The 16,218-nt window shown below is 45.9% G+C and overlaps 3 long non-coding RNA genes across 7 annotated transcripts in view; 1 reads left to right on the top strand and 2 right to left on the bottom strand.

Moving 5' to 3' along the window:
- The window catches only part of LOC116097420, a 6,840-nt gene extending 1,520 nt beyond the window's left edge, over positions 1–5,320 (bottom strand). The window contains exons 1-3 of one of the 3 annotated variants that reach the window (XR_004121416.1): positions 4,934–5,320; positions 1,732–1,908; positions 99–250 (exon numbers count right to left, since the gene is read on the bottom strand). This is a non-coding gene — a long non-coding RNA (uncharacterized LOC116097420). The remainder of the gene's footprint in view (positions 1–98; positions 251–1,731; positions 1,909–4,933) is intronic. The other 2 variants (XR_004121417.1, XR_004121415.1) reach the window with 2 other exon arrangements.
- Positions 5,321–8,143: 2,823 nt separating this feature from the next.
- LOC116097421 lies at positions 8,144–8,932 on the bottom strand. The gene is made up of 3 exons (XR_004121418.1): positions 8,896–8,932; positions 8,654–8,697; positions 8,144–8,257 (listed from the first exon to the last, which is right to left on the bottom strand). It is a non-coding gene; the product is annotated as an uncharacterized LOC116097421 (long non-coding RNA).
- Positions 8,933–9,077: 145 nt separating this feature from the next.
- The window catches only part of LOC116097422, a 17,193-nt gene continuing 10,052 nt past the window's right edge, over positions 9,078–16,218 (top strand). Inside the window, exons 1-3 of one of the 3 annotated variants that reach the window (XR_004121421.1) lie at positions 9,078–9,484; positions 9,926–10,099; positions 13,509–13,671. This is a non-coding gene — a long non-coding RNA (uncharacterized LOC116097422). Of the gene's footprint in view, positions 9,485–9,925; positions 10,100–13,505; positions 13,672–16,218 lie in introns of those variants that run through there. The other 2 variants (XR_004121419.1, XR_004121420.1) reach the window with 2 other exon arrangements.

Below are 16,218 nucleotides of genomic sequence, written 5' to 3' on the forward strand. Positions count from 1 at the left end.
TCGTTCACTTCCCACCCCCACCCCATCTCGTTCACTTCCCACCCGCACCCCATCGCTGTGAACGAGGGCGAATGCTTTTGTCTTAGGTTTGTGTTTACCTTGCCACTAGCTTCCCTAGAGTGGTCTGTGGTCTGCTTAGACTCCTACTGGGTCTTTCTCTTGTCTACCTGTAGAAGTTCTTTATGTTAAGTGCCTTGTGCAGGGCTACCTCACCAGGTAGAGAGGGCTTATCATCTCCAAGTCCCCATCCCTAGGTGGGAGGAAGCAGAGAATCCAAGGTCTTCCTTTGATCTTTAAATGCATGTCAAGGGCTGCCCCACTCCCTCTAAATAAATGGTTTCGGTTTTTTGTTTGTTTTGTTTTGTTTTGTTTTTTCTAAATTGAAGATGTTAAAAAAAAAAAAAAAAGTGTGGATGTAACACTCCCTGGACGTCAGGGGCTGCCTAGGCCGTTTGCCTGTCAGTCACACTGGTTTTTGCAGAATTCTTCCTTTCTCACAGTCTCACTTTAGGGCATGGAGGTTTTCTGCATGATTTACAAGCATTCTTCAAGCTTCAAAATGATTCCTAAAACGTCCCTTTTAACTACTTTTGAAGTTTGTATGGTTTTACTTCCTTTATTTTGACCTTTTCTTTTCTTTTTAGACAAATTCTCCCTGTATAGGCTTGGCTGTCCTGGAACTCCTACCTACGTTGGCCTTGAACTCACATAAATCCACCTGCCTCTGCTTCCTAAGTGCTGGGAGTAAAGGTATGCATCACCACACCCAGCTTGGATTCATCTTGTTAATTTATTATATATATACAATTATATAATATATATATATATAATTTTTTTCAAGACAGGGTTTCTCTGTATAGCCCTGGCTGTCCTGGAACTAACTCTGTAGACCAGGCTGGCCTCGAACTCAGAAATCCGCCTGCCTCTGCCTCCCAAGTGCTGGGATTGAATGCGTGTGCCACCACCTGGCTTATATTTATATTTTATTTATTTGTGTGGGGGAGGAAAGGAGGAAGGAAGGTGGAGAGGGAAAGAGGGAGGAGAGAGTGACACAGACATAGAAACACACACAGAGAAGGGGGGGTGAGTTTATGTCCCATGCATGCGGTACCCACAGAAGCCAGAAGAGGGCATCAGGTCCCCTGAAACTGGAGTTATAGATGGTTATGAGTTGCCTGATGTGGGTGCTGGTCATCAAACCGAGGTCCTCTGGAAAAGCATCAGAGCTCCTAACTGCTGAACCATCTCTCCAGCTCTGGTCCCTCCTTCTCCCCCTCCGCCCCCTTCAAATATGGACCATTGCTTTATTTACTTTTTTTTAACCTTACTAATCTTTTGATTGTATATTATGGATCCCAATTTTTATAGATTTGTGTATGTGTCTGCATGGATATGTGTTTCTTGTGGGTTTTTTTTCTTTCATTTAAAAAATTGATGCCTGTTAATGGGGTGGGGGGCACGGGGATGGAGTTGGACAGGTGAGGAAGTAGGGAAGATCTGTGGAGGAGAAACCATGATCAGCTGGGCCTGCCAATCACCTGGCCGGATCATCCCTCAAAAGAACGATGATTCATTAGAGCCCTGTGAAGGAGATGGGAGGAATAATTATCCCCTTAATGGGATCATACATTTCCCAGAAGCACTGCCCTAGCCTTGGTTTTGTAACACTGCAGTCTGCCGGCATTCCCGAGTCACCCCCAAAGCGCGCCTCCCCTTCTCTTTCCTTCATACCAAGTATGTTTTGTTCTCTGGTGCAGTGGGCTTTTCCATTTCTCAGAAACCTCTCCCTTCAGCCGTTCAGCCATTGCAGATTTCTCCTAACAAGTCTTTCTCTCTTGCTCTTCTCCATCTCCCTCATCAGTCAGCTGCCAAGAGGAACAGCCGGCCTGTCTCATAATCACGAGTAAACTGCTCTCAAACATAAAAGAAGAACAAAACGTGAGTTATGCCTGCAGCAGTGAGCCTGGTTCCTAGTCCTGGCGCTCAGCAGCCAGCTGGTCCAGCATGTTCTCTGAGCCCGTGTCTGATGGGCAGGCAGATGGCCAGGGTCTTGTCCACTAGACAGTCACTGACTGCGGAGGATGTTCTTTCTCTTTCTTTCTGTGTCCTTGCTGAATGAGGCGGATGCTGAGGGTGTGTGGGTGGTAGCAGGGAACCATTGCTCCTTCCTGCATCTGACATTAATTCCTTATTGAGAGCACATCAGGCAACAGATCAACAGAAACCTGTCTCGAACTGTAGAAATGTCAAAGGCTCATTCTACTGATGGCAAGTCAATGTCCCTGCCCTTCGAGGAACTTGTAATGAGTGTGTGTCAGACATTCAATGAACTCAGACACCAAGGAACTCATTGTTGTCATAAAGTAAGGGACAGGCACATGGTACTTTGTGTTTTAGAGGATCAGAGATGGAGCCATTTTTAGGAGCCATTTCCTACAGCAACTTCCCCCTCTCCCTCTCCCTCCCTCTCTCCCTCTTCCTCTCCCCATCCCCCCTCTTCCTCTCTCCATCTCCCCCTCCCTTCCCCCCTCTCCTTCCAGGTTCAGGAGGCTGACTGAGTTACACAGAGGATCTATATCATCCCAATGTCACTAATTTCTTGATGCACCCGTGTATTCTTTGGGATAGTGGCTATGTCTGTCAACCTGGCCAGCCTCTGGTGCCCGCAGACTAGTCAGATGCCATGCTGATGCTGTTGCAAAGGTATTTTTGAAGATGAGGTTACATCTCAACACAGGTATTGTTAAGCAGACCACTGTGCAAATTATGGTGGGTCCCATCTCATTAGTTGAAAGCCTTAAGAGAAAAAGCTAGTACTTTCCCAAGAAATCCTCAAGGTCAAACCTACAACTCCAGTTGTTACCTGAACTCCCAGCTGTCCCGTCTTGTAAATTTCAGCCTTTCTAGGCCCCTCATGAGCCAACTCTTTAAAGTCAATCTCTCTCTGAACCTGCCTCACCTTCCCTCTTTCTGCTACCTGAAAGGTGTAAGCCACATGGTAGCACCTTGACCATGTGGCTGTGGAGGACAGCTCAGAGAAGCTGCTGCTAGGCCAAAGGCAGCAGACCCCCTCCACCCCGCCTGCACAATAGGGCCACTTCACAAGGCTTGTTACTGAGGGCATCAGGGGAGGAGCTGTGAAACCCAAGTGCTCTGATCTCCAGGAAAGAACAGCCTCCTTTGTGCTGAGGAAAACCTGGCTCACACTCACTAATGACTGGGTTTAGCCACGCCCATCACCCTGCCTTTCTCATTACCTGAACAAGAAAGAGGTGCAGAAGCCAAGCCTCAGGACTATCTAATGTTGTCATTACTGGAACAGGCGGACCGCCCACGGCACTGTGACCAGGTAAGCATGGTACACTCACTGGCTGGTTTTTCTCACCCTTAATGTGTCTTCCAGATTCACAAAATGGTTGTTTTTAGAATTACAGACATGATAAAGCATCCTGGCTTGTGTTCACTTCTTTATTTCACTTTCATTGAGGGTGTGTGTGTGTGTGTGTGTGTGTGTGTGTGTGTTAACCAGAAGTCAACCCTGAGTGTCATTCTTTAGGTGCTATCTACCTTGTTTTTTAACCAGGATCTTTAGTTCTTTTGGCCTGCAGCTAGCACACCGTGGCTAGGTTGACTGGCCAGCAGGCCCTTGGGGTCCCTGTGTCACCACCTCCCCAGGACTGGAATTACAGTCTTGAGACACCATATCCAGCTTTTTTCTATATGGATTCTGGGTATTGAACTCAGGCCCTCATGATTGCATGGTGAGAACTTTACTGACTAACACCCTCTAGCATCATCTAAGGTGATTGCCCCATTGCTAAACTATATTGGAACTCTATCTTAGACAATTCAGGGTTTTAACATGCAGGAGGCAAAAATGTCAAAGTCCATATTTACCTGATGGAGGTTTTGTAAAGGGAGCTAGCAAAGTCACCCAGGCTCATAAATGGCACACCTGAACTTTCTCCTGGAGGCCAGAATGAAATCCCACAGACGTAGTCTCCATCTCCACCTTCAGCCTGTAAGTCCTGCTCTGGCCTGCTTCAGGCTGAGGACCTGCTATGTTCTCCTTCCATCTCTCTCCCTTACAAACTGATGCCTCCCTGCTTCCTACCCAGCACATGTGTCAGCTGGGATCCTTAAAGAGGCAGATGCCGAGAGAGGTGACAGGGAGATGCCCATGAGGAAAATGGGAGACAAGTGGGATGGGATGGGTTTAGAGATCTACCCTGGTACCTGGGGAAGAAGAGTGACAAGGGGATAGACATGACATGGGTCCCAGTGTTGCACAGAGACTTAACCATCAGCCATAGGGCCCTCATCAAAGAGGTGTTAGGTCCCCTCTGCAGGCTGATGTGGTTTGTCATTAGGGAAGGGTGGAGGCTGCTGCAGCAAGGTTCTGGGCTATGTGCTGAGGATGCCTGAGCTATAGACTCCTTGGAAGGGAGCTTAGCAGCATATTTATGTCCCCCAGTCTCTGTGCCACACAGGGCCATGTTCCCAAGGCTCCCCCAGCTTTATATTCTAGACAAAACTTAGAAGAGGACAGACCCCCTGCTGCCTTGGCGTTGAGGCACAGCACCTGTTCATCCCCTTTTGTTCCATAGCACTCCGTTCAGGGAGGTGCTTCAGGGTCACGCTGGATCCTGCTCCTGAGACCCTAAACTGGGATGATGATACACCCTCCTCAGACAGACTGCTGCATGTGAGGGAAGACCACTGTACAGAGGCAGCTCTAGACCAAGAGTGACTCTTCACAGCTGCTCTGTACATACCAGGGTCAAAGTGTCCTGGTAGCAGCTACAGCTTATGGTTCAATGGGGTCTTTGCTGTGTGCCTCTGAGCGCGCCCCTTGTGGGTCCACAGTTCCATTTAGGCCTGTGACAGAAATGCTACTGTACATTTGCATGACCATCTCAGTAAGACCGCCTACCCTCCAAGCTGGGTCCGTAGGCTAGCTGCACAAGGACAATGGAGACTTGTGGGAGACCTGGCTCAGGGATATCTTCTCAGCCTCCTGTATCCTCAGGCTCATCTTCTATGCACTCATTTCATCTTCTGAGAGTCTGTTGCTGGGGTCATACAAATAGTGATTTACGAGTTTCCCAGGACCTGGATCACAGTGAGTCCCGAGGACAAGTAAGTGCCGCCTCTACTTCTCCATCAGCTGCTGATGCTGTGGCTTCTGTCCAGCCCCAGGCATGATCTTATGGGACACCTCCTATCACAGTTGCCACCTCAGCAGGTTCTCTGGGAGGGACCCAATGGCCACCTCTAGGCTATGACAACATCACATCCCTCTATGACTCCCAGAGCTTTTGACCGCAGCTCTTCTCTGGCCTCATCTCTAACTCCTCTCAGCACTGTCTCTCCAGGGGCAGAAGCCTGATCTTTGGATCATAGTACTATTGGTCACTAGACTATGCCCTTTAAAAAGGAATGAGGAGGTACTGCATTACTAACTGCACAGCAGTATATGCCCACTGGCACAGTAATAGCAAGCTTGTTATAAGATTGCTCTCTAACTGGAATCAAGGCTTATTTCACAGAAAACAATTCACATCTAGTACTGTAAACTTGGTCAAAAGCCCATGCTAGGGAAATCCTAGGCTCTGGTAGATTGGTTACAGATGTTGTTTTGCTAAACAAGACACCGCATGCTCATCAAATGGCCGCCTTAGACATGTCGATACCCACCGATGAGGGTCGCTGTTAGACTTTATCAGCTAATGAGCTGATGAAGCGATGAGGCTGCTTTTTGCAGCAGGTAATTGTTACCACAGAGATGCTCATACCTGGTCAAGATGCTGAGAATAACTGACTATTGGATGCTGACCCATAGATATCTCTATTTTAAAAGCCACAAATCTATATTACCCTCCCCAAGCGTGTGGGGCATCACAGAAGAGGAGGCAGAATGGAGTTAAGAGCTGCTAAGAGGGATGCAACGGTGAGGCTGGCTTCGTGCATGGCTTGGTCATTGCCCTCTTTTTTTAAAAGTTATTTTTATTTTTGATCATGTCTATGTGTGTATCTGTGCATGGGTAGGTGCATACAAGAGAAGAGCCGTTTCAGATCCCCTGGAGCTGGAGTTATAAGGTAGTTGTTAACCACCTGATATGGATGCTGGGAATCAAACTTAGGTCCTCTGCCAAAGTAGTAGGAGCTCTTAATCACTGAGCCATCTGTCCAGGCTGGATACTGTACTCTACTGCTCACAGCAGTGAGTACCTGCAGAAGACCGGGCCTACCCACACCCTGGAAAAACAGTTCTCCCCCAACAAGTGTGAACTCATCTAGCTAGTGTGGTATTTACAAAGATCCTCTTTCCAAGTGAGTGGGACTGGTAGTGTAGCTCAGTGGTAGAGTGCTTAGCAAGCTCAAGGTTCTGGGTTTGATGCCAGAACCAAGTAACCCAAGCAGCAAATCCCACCACCAAGTAAGTCATGACTACAGCACAGTGGAAGAATTTTCACATGTCCTTTGATGCAGGTATGTGTGTGTACATGTGCATGTGTGTGGGTCTGCTCGCATGTGACAATGGAGGCACCATCTGAGATCTCAGCACTCACTCTGCACAGCCGTGCTTGAATTATGTCTCACCTTGCTCCATAAAAAGACTCCAGGCAATGGCTGCTTCCGCATCTGCCAGGAGGTTTGCTTTTGTTAGACTGTTTTGGGATTGTCTTTATTGTTCGTGTAAGGAGCCAAGTCTGCCTGGGCCTCAAACCTCAGAGTCTGGAATACAGCAGGCCCCAACATGAGATGTCTAGGGCCTGCAGGGAGAGACATCTCAGTTTCATGGGTGCAAGCTTGCTCGCATCCAGCTATCCACTACCAGCTTCCGAATAGCTCCTGACTACAGGAGACTTCGCAAGCCCATCAGGCAGTTTCAAAGCTCTGAGAATGCCTGGGAGCAGATTATGGGAGGGGTGGGAGTGAGTATGTCTCCACATGTAAACATCCAGGTCCCAAACACCTCAAGTCCCTTAGCAGCTCTCAGTAACAGAGCAAATGGAGTAGAAGGTCTCGCCATGTGACAGCCACACACAGGAGGGAGCCATGAGGACCTGTGACAAGCATCAATCAAAGGTAATTTGCAGTCAATGTTTCAACAGCACCTTTGGTGCTATGAGCTTCAAGGGTTAGTTTTAATTAGGGCAGAATGGCTCATCTAAAAGCCAGGCCTGGGAATTCCCAGGTTCTCATAGAGTACCTTTCCAGGGAGCTGTTGCACTGATGGGGCTGCCCAAGGCCAGCTGTGCTCAGCACTGTCCCTCATCACTGTCCCTGTAGAGTCTCTGGAGGCTGGGATGCAGAAGCCAATGGGGGGGGGGGTGTTGGGGGAGATTATGATGTCCTGGGGCAGGATCACAGAAACCTCTACTTCCCCTGCTCGCTCCTTCTTTCTTCCTTCCTTCCTTCCTTTCTTTCTTTCTTTCTTTCTTTCTTTCTTTCTTTCTTTCTTCCTTTCTTCCTTCCTTCCTTCTCCCTCTCTCTCCCTTCTTCCATCCCTCCCCCTCCTCCCCTCCTTCCCTCCTTCCCTTTCCCTCTCTCCCTCTTCCTCCCTCTCTCTTTCTTTCTTTTTTCTTCTCTCCCCTCCTTACTCCTTCCCCTCATTTTTCTTCCTACTTGTTATATTCTGGGCTGTCCTAGAACTCCTTACACAACCCAGACTAATCTAGACTGTAGCAATCCTGCCTCAGAGAAAAACAAATTTTTTTTGAAACAAGGTCTCGTGTAGCCCAGGCTAGACTGGAACTCATGATCCTCCTGCCTCTAATGAAGATACTGAGCCCAGAGACCAAGAAGCATTCATTATAGGTCACTGGGCCACACGTAAGCACTCCGAACTACCACTCAGACTGATGTCAGCTTCTGTGGAAAGCACCGTATCTCCTGCTTCCCAAGCTAGATGGCTCTGGTCACATCCCATGCCCAGCACAGTACACATCCTTGCCCAGTGAGCATCTACTATGTGTGTCTGTCTGTTATTTAAGATTGAATGAGGAAGTGCAGGGGCCCATGGTTGTAGAGATAAAGCCTTCTGTAAGCATGAAGGGTTCACTACTATGCTCACTACTATGCTGATACCCTCAAATGTAAGAAACCTCCATACCTGCGAAGTTGTACGTTTGCTGTTCTATCTAGCCAGTCTCTGTGCCACAGTCATGAGGCAGCACTGCCTGGGAGCCAGAGTCGATGGCAACAGGATCTCTTCAGTTCACTACGTTTGCTTTAAGAGAGTCTCTTAGATCTGTCTTAGAAACAACCTCACATAATTTCTTCCACAAATCACACTTTATTTCTAGCCAAGGAAGGACTCATCAAGTAGCTAATCACTCTGCAGCTTATTCTACCCTATGTGTACCACATTCTCTGGTAGAGTTAAGAAAAACATTTCAGACCTCACCGGTGTTAGCTTTCTGTCACCCTGCAAGCATCTGAGGTAATCAAATCAGAAAGAGGTTACCTTAGCTCAGTTTCTGAAACCCAATCGTAATGGATCCCACAGAGGAAGATGGGGCTTTTGCTAGGGCACAGCTTTCCCTAGGCTGTCATTGCAATGAAGCCAGTGTCACTGTGCCTTTCTCGCTGTGTGACAAAACACCCCAAAAGCAGCTTAAGGAAGGGATGGTTTATTCAAACTCACAGTTTAAAGGTGTCCAGGGCTTGAGGCCTCTGCTCACAGGGCATCTGAAGTCAGCAAGCAAGGCAGGAGTGGGAGAGAAGGGAGCTGGTCCTCAGCTGGCTTTCTCCTTTTTATTCAGCCTGAGACCCCAGCCCACACTTAAGCTGCATCTTCCCACCTCAATTCACCTAATCTAGAAAGTCCCTGCCTCCAAGGTGAGTCCCGGCCAGGGTGGCAGTGGGTGTTACCCTGCTGTGTCTCACCTTCCGAGGCAGACAGCTGCTGTGCTGGGACCCTCTGATCTCCTTGTGTTTGTCACTGGGAAGCATTGGCATGACATCACAACTGAAACCCAGGCTCTCTCTGCTAACCACGGTGACTGTTGTCACACAGGAAGGAAGCAGAGTCACAATGTCAAGCCAGAGTGCAGCGACAGTGCCTTCAGCTCAGGGTCCTGCCTCAGAACTCTGATTCCAAAACCAAGGGGCCTATGCTCCTTGTGGCCACAGCAGACTCCCTAGTCCTGCCCTCATGGGGACTTTTACAAACTGCCTCCCTCCCTCCTAAGCTACAAGCTCCTATTTCTCCAACAACTGGGACAATCAGGAGTGACATTTTTTTCTGGCCCCACCTCACACAGTCCCTGTGGGGTTGGGGGGAAACCCGACCTTGCCTTCTGGCTCAGCAAAGCACTCAGGTGGCCTTGTGGGACACTCTTCCCATCCTAGACACCTCCTTGTTCTACCACACAAGCCATTGAACGCACATGTCCCTTTCTCAGATGTGATGCCCTCTACCTTACCTGAACATTGGAAGCCTCTGGGGGCATTAAGTACAGATGGAAACCTAAAGGTAAACTGGTCTTCCCATTGTCCCACTGGCTCCCAACACTGCCCCTTCTCCTCATCCTGACTCCACACCCCCTTGGCTCCCATTCCCCTCTCTGCTCCCCTTCACAGCAAAGTCTGTCTAGCCTGCCCGCCTCTCACTTCCTTCCTGCTTTTCCTCGCCAGTGCCTGCTCCTATAGGACTTCCTGCCCGCATAACCAAATGCTATGTGGCTCTGTGGCTAAACCAACCTTCCAGCACTCCCTGGTTGGCTGGGCCCCAGCAGCATCGACAGCTGGTCTCACCCACAGTCCTATTCTTTGCATGGACTCCTGCCACCATGCCACCCACATTCATGGCTCCAACCCTCCTGAGCTGCAGCTCCTTGATATAAACATCTTGCCAGCTCCCTTGGGCTTGAGATCCTGGTCAGACCCTTCTTCCTGGTTCTGTCTTGTTGCCTAGGCCTGGCCAGTCTTACGGTTGCTCAGGTCTAATCTGAGTTGCCCCAAGTGTTTTCCTCCTTCATGCCCATGTCCACCAATCAGCAAGTTTGCATGTCCTACTGACCAAAGATCTCCAGATCTCCACCCCCACCCCACTGCTGTGTCTGCTCGGTCCAAACTGGATCGGCTGCTGGTGAGTAGCCACTTTCTATTCCCACACTGCTCCGACATGATCAACCACAACAGTTAGATAGATCCCTTGCCAATCCCTACATACAGGCTCCTCTCCCCACTCCTAAAACTGGAGTCTCCACAGAAGCTTGTAGGTATGCATGTGTGTGTGTGTGTGTGAATGCATGTGTGTGATGCATGTGTGTGTGCACATGTGTGCATGTGCTTGTGTGTGGGCATGTATGTGTGTGTGCATGTACACATGTGCAAATGTGTATATGTGTGTGTGCATGTGTATGTATGTGTGTGCATGTCTATGCATGTATGTGTGGTATGTGTATGTGTGCATGTGCATGTGTGTGTGCTTGTGTGTGTTTGTGTGTGCATGTGTATGCACATGTGTGTGGTGTTTGTGTATGTGCATGCACATGTGTGTGTATGCACATGTGTGTGGTGTTTGTGTGTGTGTACATGTTTTCATGTACTTGTGTGTATGTGTGTGCATGCGTGTATGTCTGCTGGATGAATGAAGGTGACACATTCTCAGAGTAAGTGCTTCATGAAGGGAAGGGGGACACTGTGATTGTCAGCAGCCACCATTACTAATGCTTAGCCTTGAGACTGCATCATGGAGACCTGAATGAAGCCTGAAAGGACTAAGCTCCAGAATTATAACACTATTTGTTAAAATGTTTGAGAACAAAATCCCAGGGGCACTCTCAGGCAATCAGAAGGACAACCTCTGAAGAAGTCCAACTCAAGATCAGGGAAGGAAGCTGGGATTGGAAGCAGACAGCTATTGGTGCAGCTGGGTTTGTGATGGCATTCAGCATGGCTCTAGATTCTGGCTTCTAGCATCTCGCTGCTGTTGCAGAGAGCTCCTAAGATCCAGAGGTAATGGACAGATACAGGGAAGCAGTATTCACTGCACGTTACAACACAGCTGCACACATGAACTCACACAGCTGGGACTGTATGCACAGGACCAGCACAAGATCAAGCCAGCTAAAATCCAGCATGGATGGGGAAGGGCTCTTGAAGTCCCACTCCTAGCTAAAAAGTTACTGACAATGAATGGCTGATAGGGGAGGGAGAATTGTCTTCAAGATGCAGCCCCTGAAAGGCTACCACAGTCCAGTGGATATTTCTACACTATACACATACAGGCAGAATTATGTGTTATCAGTATATTAAAAAAATAGTTGACAGGAAGTAGGTAAGGAAAAGGGGATAGGGAAGGAGTTAGAAGGGAGTGAATGGGAGGGTGGATTTGATTTTAAAATGCAGTAAAGCATGTATGAAATTCTCAAAAAAATTTAAAAACTAAAACGGGGGGGGGAACCTTCCTTCAATAGGACCACCCCCTTTCTCTGTTGGTCCCCATTAAGGAGATACATGGCTTGTAGTGAGTGTAATAGTCATGTCACCATGACTCTTTGCATACTAGGAGAAATCTTTTGGTAGCTGGGGGTGGGCTGGAGAAAGCCTACTGATCCGTACTCCCTGGTCTGGGCAGATCCCTAGTGATCATGCGTCACCATGACGACAGTGCCATTCCAGACAGAGAGGATTTGAGTCTGTGAGATGCAGACCTGCCGTTAGCACTTTTCAACCTCAGTCTGAATTGTGGAAACCACAACCTTTGCTCTCAGGATCCCAAGATAAAATCATGGAGTCACCCTCAGGAAAGATGGGGCTGGGGAGCAGTCTCAGTGGGCAAACTCTCTCTGCAACACAACTCCCTCCCCCCACACCCCTGCTTTCAGCTTCCTCAAATCTGCTTCTACCTTTTTTAGCCAAATTCTCACCCAGAGTATTATAAATGCCTTAGGAATACCAGTATATAAAAGAAACTGGAGGGTGAAATAGCACAGAATGTTGTGTAAACTAAAGCCAGTTTCTTTGGCAATGCATGCATTTATGGGTAAGGGTAAGGCAGAAGATGTGAGGCTAGGTCTCATCCACCACATAGCACAAGGCACTGGCAAGTTCTTTAGACCCTTCATCTGTCAAACACGGAGAGAGAGGCCTGTGATCTCAGCCCTTGTGAAGTGGAGGCAGGAGGATCAGGAGTTCAAGGCCAGCTATGGCTACATACGGAATTCAAGTCCAGCCTGAGATACATGAAGTTCTATCTCAAAAAAAGCCCAAACAAAATAAACCAAAGGACACAGCATAGCCTTGCAACCTCTGGGGAGAGGTGATTAAAGTCAAGGGCAACTGAGCTTTCAGTACAGAGACAGTGGGAGATGCTGCAGACAGAGTGGCTGCCTGTGATGAGGGCTGGAGGTCCCTGTAACCAGACACAGTACATAGCATCACAGGGCTGGAAAGAAGTTTAGCAGTTAAGAGCACTTGCTGCTCTCACAGAGGACCTGAATTCTGTTTCTAGCACCCATACCAGGCAGCATGGAGTCTGTGCCAATTGGTTCAGGTCAACTTGACACAAACCTAGACTTATCTGGGAAGAGTGAATCTTAAGTGAAAAAGAAAAGAGTCTTTAAAAGTCTATAGGTTTTTTTTCTTGATTGTTTATGTGGCAAGGCCTGCCTACTATAGATGGCACTGCCTCTGAACAGGTGGTCCTGGCCTGGATAAGAAAGCAGAATGAGCCAGCCATGGGGAACAGTATCTTTCCAAGGTTCCTGCCTTGAGCTCCATCAGTGATGGAGTATGATATGAGTCACAAAATGAAATAAAACCGTTTTTCCTCGAAGTAGTTTGCCCATAGCATTTTTATCACAGAAAACCTAAGACAGATGTCTTCCCATTTTCCAGTGTTGTCTTCAAGTTCTCACTGTAGAAGTCCTTCAGGTCCTTGGTAGGGTTAGGCCCAGGAACTGTGTGTGTTGTTTTCAAGTTCTCACTGTAGACGTCCTTCAGGTCCTTGGTAGGGTTAGGCCCAGGAACTGTGTGTGTTGTCTTCAAGTTCTCACTGTAGACATCCTTCAGGTCCTTGGTAGGCTTAGGCCCAGGAACTATGTGTGCAGAGCTGGGTGCTACTGTGAATGGCTTGTTTCCTTGCTTCTTTATTAATATGTCTCTCATTTTTATATAGAAAAGCTGTTACAAATTTTGTATGTTCACTTCATATTTTGCCTCTTTCCCGAAAGTATTTATCTGTTTTAAGAGGTTTGGAAGTGTTAGGCAGTGCCTCTCAGCCTTTTGGAGTTGAATGACCCTTTCACAAGGGCTGCCTGGGACCATCCTGCACATCGGATACTTATATTACAATTCATAACAATAGCAAACTTCCAGTTCTGAAGGAACAATGAAGATAACTTTATGGTTGAGGGTCACCACAACTGAGGAATTAATTTAAAGGTTCATGGTATTAGGAAGGCTGAAAACCACCACAGTAGGACCATATGAATAGAATCATATAATCAAATGCAAACAGCGGCAGGCACTTCCACTTCCTTTCCTAGCAGTGTCCATCTTCCGGCTCCTCTTGTCCTACTGCGCTCTGGCTGAGACTTCAAGCACTGCCCTGAAGAGACATGGAGAGCATAAACACCTTTGTCTTCTTTCTCGGAGTTTTTCCTCACTCGCTACAATGTTGGCTGCAGATTTCTTGTGTGTAGTCTTTATTATTTTGAGGTAAGCCCCTGCTGTTCCTAGCCTCTCTATGTTTTTTACCATGAGGGTCGCTGGATTTTGCGCAAGTTTTTTTCTTCACCTAAAGTGAAGATCATGATGTGATCTCTGTCTTTGAATCTACTTATGTTAGGGATAACATTTCTTGATTTACAAATGTTGAACTAACCCTGCATCTCTGGAATAAACCAAAAGACGAATGCTCCTTTTCAATATGAGTTTGAATTAGGTTCACTGATATTTTATTAAGAATTTGTGCATCTATGTTCAACAAGGAAGGGGAGACTTGACCTATATTTTTTCTAAAAGGTCAAGTTATCAAACAGACTTCTAAATGTATGTTTATATCTATAGACGTGTGCTTTTCTCAGTTGTGGTCAGAAGAGCTTCTTATCACAGTGGGTATTGCTGAATCCAGAGACTCATTACTGTCTCAAGCCCTGGGAATGAGTGATATGGAATGCTCAGCCTTAGATGGAATATCTACACATCACACACACACGAGGATCAGGGAACATCTCAGAAGAGGGGCAGAAAGACTGTAAGAACCCGACAGGCTGTAAAATGTTTCTGTTGGACGGGACACGGCTATTGCATACATGAACTCACAGTAGTTATGGTTACCTGAACAAGGGCTTCACGAGATCAAGCCAGTTAAAAACTGCAGTATGGAGAAGGGAGGAATTCCCAACCCCACACCTAGCTCAGGATATATTGATATGATGGCTGTTGGGAAGGAAGACTTATTTTCTCTGAGGAGTCTCCACTGGCAGGTTCCCCGGTCCCCAAAGAGTGGCTCTGTATCCATGTGCACATGGCACTACTAGTTAGGCTTGGTGGGTTAAATAAATATATTAATAATTTTTGTATAATAAATACATAGTTTTTGGTCTGGTTTGGTTTGTTTTTACTGTTTTTTATTGATTTAAGTTTTATTGCATTATGATGAGAAAAGATACATGATTTCAATTTACCTGAATTTGTTAACATTTAAAAATATATTTTAAGTAAATAGAATTAAATCACATTCTTGTTTCCCTTTTGTACCCCAACTCCTCCCAGAGACCCGCCTTCAATACCTACAATATGTTTTTTGTCATATTCTTTAAAATTTATAAAATATTGTAACAATAAAAATGGGTATTATAAAAGTTGTTAATATAAAAAACAATCAATTTAACAGTGTTATGTAGATGCTTGTCTATAGCAATACTGAAAATACATACATTTTTCTCAATATAAATTTTAAATAACTCCAAACATATTAACTGTATATTTCAAAAGAATATATCACTACTAGTATTTTCTTAAATGAACATAAATATATAAAGTCTTTTTGTTTGTTTGTTTGTTTTGTATTTAGTAGAGCTTAAAATCTTGGCTCTTACTGTGGTAAAAACCAAAATAAGAACAATTTTTAGACATTGGATTTCATTGTAATAAGGCTGTACTTCAATGACCCTCACACCACCAAAGGATTTTACCTCCATCGTAGCTAAGCTGAGAGTTGATAGTTCTGCTGCACCAAGAAATGAATTGCAGGCTCGATTTTTGGATACAGACTTCCTGTTATGGTCAAAGCTAATTGACTTGAGTGAGTGACTTTATTCTCAGCTCAAGAGAACAGGTTACATTCATTTAAGAAATGGTGTGTGAATTAAGATGATCTATCCATAAAGTCATTCACCAACTGTTTCAGTGAACAATGGTTCTGCTTGGAGGGTGGCACAGACATTAGGAGAGGGTAAGAACCTGGTTCATTGGCTGTGATAATTTGGAAAAGCATTCATCTCAGAGAAACAGTAACTTATAAAGTCCTCTTCTTCAAACTTGATACAATAGTGACAAATATCAAGCAAAGCATTCAGTCTCGCTCTTTGTTGTTCTCTTACAAGCTACCTCCCAAGTAAATTGTTTACCTTTCTTTTGGCTGTATAAATACTTTTGAAATATGTAAGCTGTTCTGAAAATTGTAGTATAGTATAAAAACATGAAATAAACAATACTACTAATAGAGAGGCTGAGATAGGAGAAGCAAGATCTCAAGATCATTTTGTGACACAGCAAGACACCGTCATGTACAAACAAGCAGAAAGTGTATATGGATTGTACAATATTGGACCTATTTCTCCAATTACCAGATTAGAGAGACCATTGGATGACAGTCAACACATTTCTAATTCCTCATATTTTGGGATTTTGATTGATTAGCATATGTCGGTAATATTAATTTTCATATTAAGATATTAAGAAAAGGTAATTGTCACTTCCTGTTGTTTTTGTTGTAAGAGGTGGAATTAGATTTGTGTAGGTGGAATTAGATTTGTGTGGATTTATTGAAAGATTACTTTCTTGCTTCTTCTAGGGTGTAGTTTTGCTCCTTATGTTGATGTTTTCCATCTATTATCCTTTGTAGGGCTGGATTTGTGGAAAGATATTGTGTAAATTTCTTTTTTTCATGGGGTATCTTGTTTTTTCCATCTATGGTAATTGAGAGTTTTGCTGGGTATAGTAGCCTGGGCTGGCATTTCTGTTCTTGTAGGG

Source organism: Mastomys coucha, unplaced genomic scaffold (assembly GCF_008632895.1).
Source record: "Mastomys coucha isolate ucsf_1 unplaced genomic scaffold, UCSF_Mcou_1 pScaffold19, whole genome shotgun sequence".
In the NCBI taxonomy this organism is placed as follows: domain Eukaryota; kingdom Metazoa; phylum Chordata; class Mammalia; order Rodentia; family Muridae; genus Mastomys; species Mastomys coucha.